Source organism: Dermacentor andersoni, chromosome 4 (assembly GCF_023375885.2).
Source record: "Dermacentor andersoni chromosome 4, qqDerAnde1_hic_scaffold, whole genome shotgun sequence".
NCBI classification, from domain to species: domain Eukaryota; kingdom Metazoa; phylum Arthropoda; class Arachnida; order Ixodida; family Ixodidae; genus Dermacentor; species Dermacentor andersoni.
Window position 1 is genome coordinate 115,846,825 of NC_092817.1, and position 6,289 is coordinate 115,853,113.

Here is a 6,289-nt window from a genome sequence, read left to right on the forward strand (position 1 = left end):
TGCAAGATTGTCTGTTTAATGTATCATGTCACCCTATCTCTTTAGTCTGTTTAAAAGCCGATTAGGCTTAAGTATTGGGTCTTCTTTGTTATTAATCAGGCGTTCCTGTTAAGAATATATAGCACTGTACTAAGGCGCACCTTTCGCGTGTACAACCGAGTAGCTGCGCGCACTACATTTGTCGCGCGGTGTTATCGTCGAGGCTGCTAGAAGCAGGATCATTTGGGCGATGTTTGATAATGCTTTGCTGCTCACATTTCCCGAAGAATCCACCGAGTGTCTTCGTCATACGCGTCGCCGTCCACATTAGCAAACAACCGTTACCAGCTCGTCCGAATTTCCGTGCCTCCAAAAGTAATTTTTAAATCGTCGGTCGGACGTTTTAAACAAAGTTCCCTCCTTTTTCCCCCACAATGTTTCCGCCCTTAGCCCTGCGTACGCGTCAGTAATAGGATCCATAATTTCTGAAACTGATAATGATGGGGCCACTATAGTATGCGCTTCTCTACGGTGCTCGTAAGCACTTCAACCGCTTTGCTTTCTTTCGCAATGTCTAGCCGGTACCGCCTCCGGCGGTGCTGTTCATAGAATTGCCAGCTTTCGCCTAATTGCAGAATTCGCCATCTTTCCAGGTCTGATTGGCCCACAGGGCTGCTACGGCGTCTCTGATTGGCTCAAAACACCGCCATTGCAGAAGTTCACAACACAGCGGAATTTGACAGTGCTCAGAATAACACGCCTATTCCACTCGCTTCCGCTTCTGGTTGCGTTTTCTCTTTTTGATTGCTACATATGCAGACAGATTGCTTAGGTTTCGCGCGAGAATTCACCATCCAACGTGCAGATCATGTGCTGGTTTCTCTTATCATTTTCTTTATTTGAGTTAGCTTGTCCTATGGCATAGAAAAATGAGTTACACATGATGACTAAGCCCTATCTTCTCCAGCATGAAGTTGGAGAAAGAGTAGTGGTGTTATGGTGAACTGTTTTTTATAGAGTCTGTCCAAAAAATTACTATATACTACTGACGCTGTAAAAGCTGTTGCGGAAATAAAGAAGGAGGTGATCAGACGTGAAAAATAGGCCAAAATGTGATTGGGGGACACGTGCGCATTTCGGCCAATGTGCATCACCACCATTGGCTGGTGGCGACACACTCGTCAGAGTGTCGTGTAAATGCAATATATGATGTTTACAGGGTTGGCTGTTACACCCTGCGCTTATCGCTGCAGTTAGAGAACGCTCGTGCGAGCGTTCCGTTGACGGCCGTAATGCGACGGTTTCTCGAAATCATATGCAGCTTTGCTCCGCCTCTGTGCCGTTCTGCGTGCGGTGAAGAGAGCGTCGCAGACATAGCAGCGGCTCTCGGTGTTGTTTTCTTGACAACCGTCATGTTACCGTGATCGCCGCAGGTTAAGGTAAACCAGCTGAAATTTCTTGGCTTAAATAAAGAAAATTGTTTATGGAAATCTAGTATGAACTCGCTGATCAAGACAGATGGTGGCACAAATACGAAAAACACTTCGCATACCTGAAGCATTTCCCACCCCTCTTCTGTGCTTAAGGGAATAAGGGATTGGCTGAATGACGGGGTTGATGTCTGAGAATTGCGCCTGGACTACACAGGCTACTGCTTAGTATCGACCAATTGGAATTATTTAACGTGCAACAAAGTACCAGCACAAGGCCTGCTTTGTGCACCACGCCTCCACCGTGACTTGGTCACTACGGTTGGTAATAGGATCTGCTATCCCGGCCGCATTCAGGAGCCAAGCGTCATGTGCGTGGTGCAACCACCGAGTTGAAGTCCGACGAAACATAGTGTTCAGGGGGGGGGGGGGGGGGGAGGGCTGGACGTAAATGCGACGTCGCGTCAGTGTGCTTTGCAAAGGACATCAAGCTTAGCGATGGGTTCCAAAGTATACCAGCAGCACGGGCTGCATATTTTAAGATTTCAGATAACTCGGAGGGAAACGAGTAATGAATGCATAATTTATTTCAGTGGTAAAGTGCTTACATAAAAATTAAGACGGACGGCAATGATGCCGGGATTACAACTGAGTGTTACTGAATACAATGAAACTGTGGACTAAGGAAAGAAGGCTGGACCTTATCTGACATAATATGCCGCCCTCTTCGAGATACCATATGAGAGAATCCTGATGCAATTCCCCGTGTCTCTTTGTATGCTCATAGTTTCATAAATTACTCTTTTAGGGTCTTTAGTCGCGAAGGGTACGTGTGGCGACGAAAAGCAGGTAGTGAATCGAAACGTGCGTGGAGCTACTTCTCAGCGCTAACAATTTACGCTACGATGCAATGATCCCAACTGCTTTCGTCTCCAGCATAATCCATGCATTGAGTTGTACTGGAATCTCCACTAGGCATCTTTTTATACGAGAAAGCAGTCTCAATCGAGAATGCCGCCAGCGATGACGAGAAGAGAAAGCTTAAGGTAAAATAAGGAGTCAGCGTTCCGCATCGGCTGCGCCGGCGTGCCAGTTCTGTGCAATTCCTCCTCCCGCTGGAGAGACCCGGAATGAAGTATTAGGAGGGGTACAGTCACCGCGACTTAGACGCGTGCTTGGCCTGTAAATATGGGCGCCTAGGTTACGAAGATAGCGGTCCGGGTTCTTAAAAAAAATGGTAGTTTGTATTTCGGTGACACGGAAGATTATTTGATGACGGCTGAGTCGCCATAAACTATGTGAGCTTAATAACTGACCCGAACTGAAACAAACCAGAGATGCAAATTCGGTGGCTCACTTACCAGAGTTTAAGGAAAGGTGCTTTTCACATCCAGTCACTGTGCGTTGAGCTGCACTACTCGCCCAGCAACTATAGTGCGTTCGTGCAACCTGCAGGGCTATTTCCGCTTGCCGTCACTCCTCGCCTAACGCTCAAAGAAAGTAAGAACTTCTAGAATAGACAGAACATCCAGCGGTTTTATGCAACTTTAACTGATCAGGTTGATGCTGCAGCCGCTTTCGATGGAGGTCGCTGGGCGAACCATAAAACCGAAGAACTGGCGGGACCAGGTTTAACACGTAGGCGGCGAGCTCTTCGCATCGAATGTTCTCGGATGTCGAATCTCGGCCGACCGTGGGAAACCGGTTAATATACAGGTGCGCCGTTATCGCCTGTCACTCCCAATGTCTATCATCGGCTCGCGACCCGCTATCACTTTCCCAGCTGTGAGCACACAAGGCGCCCGCGTCATCAACGGACCCCTGTGCGACGCGCACACTCGACGCACGGCCTCCCGGGTACGCAACGAAAACAATCGAGTCCGCCTGTACGCGGATGCACTGGACGGGCGGACCGCCCGGGGGCAGGTAACTCCCCCCCCCTTCCCCCCCCGCCTCTCTTCACTATGACCCTCGCCCCTCTGTCCATCTCTCCACCTTTAGAATAGTAACATGCACTATTGAAAAACCCACACTTTGGTCACCACGATAACCCGTACACACAATTGCAGTCTTGTTTTTTTCTTCTTCATTTATGTACCCTAAAGGCCCCTCTCGGGGCAATAAATAAGACGGGTGGGATACACAACGACATTAACGCTAAGCTTTTTCGCGTAGCTTCCAAGATGCGCGTCGGATATGCTTAATAATAATAATAGTAATAATAATAATAATAATAATAATAATAATAATAATAATAATAATAATAATAATAATAATAATAATAATAATAATAAATCTACTAATAATATACCATGCGAAAGAAGAAAGAGCGTAACCGCAAACGACAAACCTTTCAAGAAACAATATTATCTAGGCACAGGTGCGCATACGCACATTACCGCTTTATATGTGTGATGAGAAAACGGTGGCGAGATACAGGCATCTAAAACAGCCGCTAGAAAGATTCTTTGTTGTGCAAGCACGATAAAATCTTTCTCAAAGGCCATGTACATAGTGCAAACAAAGTCCGTACAGTTCACGAATACATAACGGTGTTTTTATATTGTTGAAGTTTCTAGTCTAAAGGAGAGAAACGGGGCGGTTAAGAAGTCGATAACACGGTGACGACAACGCTGGTTTTTACACTTTCTTTAAGAAAGCGTCGGTTACAGCATGAATTCAAGAAAAAAAACACGTACATAGTGTGCGCACTGTAGTATACTGTCTGGAATCATTCGTTTTTCGAGCTGCCACTTTCTGGAATAGCGTTCTCCCGGACATTGTCAATATTATGTGTACATATTATGTAAAACTCAAGCTTTTGTTTTTAGTAGCTTTGCATCACTAAGCATTGTTACGTATTACTTATACTTAAGACAACCCTGTTCCACACCACGTGATACTCCCCGCTGGTAGCCTCTAAGGAAACAAACAAAACCCGACTGAATTGAAATATCTCTGCGTAAGTGTTGGTCATGCTTCGTGTTATTCATTGTATACACGTTATAGCCTGACGCCAAAGTTATGCCTATACATTTCTTCTGTAAACTTTAGTGCAATAGATGTTACATCGATGGGAGTAAAGGCGACCAAGAAGAACTACAGAACGTTTAGATAAGCGCGTCTGTTACCGGTATTTAAGGAAACAGCACGAGCTGTTGCCTGCAGAAATGAATAGTACGCACTCAAAGCTTACCGTACATATATGTGTATTTAAGGCGCACATATTCATGTTTTTGGGCATCTTGGAATTAGAAGTTAGGCGCAACACTTTGTTGTTGTTCTTTATTTCTAATAGAAAGGGCCCTAGGACTAAGGAAAGGGACATAAGGATTAAAACAGGGCGGGCACGTCGCTGGCATGGACGAAGTCCAGGAGCGGGACACTTGCAGTTTTGTCAATGTCGCAGCCGACTCACCAAACCAGAGAGTTGTGACTAGCTCGGAGGCCAGCGCTCTGTAACGCGGAAATGAACCACGCCATCATGGCTAGCGTGTTTAACGTGCATTTGCGCGCCCAAATTCTAGTGTAATTGGACTGCTTCGCTACGGATATACCTCGTCGTAAATTCTTCTCGTTTCCAGTTCACTGCAGTGTAAAATAATTTACACCCTGAAAAGTGAAAAGGGTGTAAATGCGTTTATAACTCACACCCTTGGGGTGGGACATTTCTATAACATACACCCTAAGGGTGGAGTTATTAAATCGTTTACACCCTTTTTCACTTTAAGGTTTAAATTATGTTGCAGTGTGGTGCGATCACGTATGGCACTCCTTCAAGCACCACGCATCATTGTACAAACTAGCCCAGACATTATTACTATAGAATAGCACTGAAGAAGCTTTTCATTATAAATATTGTAACTTGCGTCTGAAAAAAAGAAAAGAAAACCGAGCCATTGATTATATCCCGGAAGGTAACAACACAAACCGACATTGAACACACACACGTACACACACACGCGCACGACATATGATGCCATCTATTCTATGAAGCAGTGGGCTTGAATGTATGCAAGTATATATTGCGGAGCGCACGCGGAAAAACATGGCTATTCATGGCGCCTGTCCGCCCTCTCCGCGGTCTGCGACCTTGCTGCTGTGGAACACAAGCCAAGAGCTACGGGCGCCGTGCACCTTGCACGCTTTCCGGTACGTGCGGATAAAACACGCAAACAAACTCGCGGCCTCGCGCTCGACGATAGTGTTGGCATAGCACTTGTGAATACGGGGAATTGAAACGCCTCGTCATCATTGGGACAAATAATAAAAATGGTTTGCCTATATACAGTGCTTCGGGAAGTCCATGACGAAATACTTTTCTCTTACGGAATAATGGCAGATTGAATTGAACGTGTGTGGTAGGTGCGTGTAAGCATAACCCTTTCGTTATAATGTAACCAGGCGCCTTTAGTTAAATATTCCTAACGCCACGATAGCTCAGTAGGTATACGTACTGCATTCTGATGCCGAGGTCGCGCGTTCGACTACTGACCGAGGCGGCCTCATTTGGATTGGGTAGAAGGGAAAAGAAGTTCACGTGCCAAGCTTATGGTGCAGGTTAAAAAAAAAAATCTCGAGTGATGAAAATTAATGCGTAGCCCTGCAATCAACCACGACAGCCATTATATAGTCCTCGTCTTAATCAGTCGTAACCGAAAATACTCGATTGTTGGCCTATTTTGCCATTGATTTGTACCACAAGTTGGGTTTGTAACGCTGCGTCCACCGCTGAAGTTCCGTTTGCAATGAGGCTTTTCAAGTATCTGCTGATTGCGTTACAACAGCAGCCTATTTACGCCTGGTTGTAGATCATACAGTGCCAGCATCCACGAGTCTGAACAGATGCTGGTGTTATGCATTTCTCATGTTAGGAAATG

At 45.7% G+C, this 6,289-nt stretch overlaps 1 protein-coding gene across 1 annotated transcript in view; it reads right to left on the reverse strand.

Moving 5' to 3' along the window:
* The window catches only part of LOC126537513 (thromboxane-A synthase-like), a 29,121-nt gene extending 26,012 nt beyond the window's left edge, over nucleotides 1–3,109 (reverse strand). Inside the window, exon 1 of the mRNA XM_055074322.2 lies at nucleotides 2,771–3,109. The gene's annotated coding sequence lies outside the window, so the exon portion shown is untranslated. The remainder of the gene's footprint in view (nucleotides 1–2,770) is intronic.
* Between the last annotated feature and the right edge of the window lie 3,180 nt (nucleotides 3,110–6,289).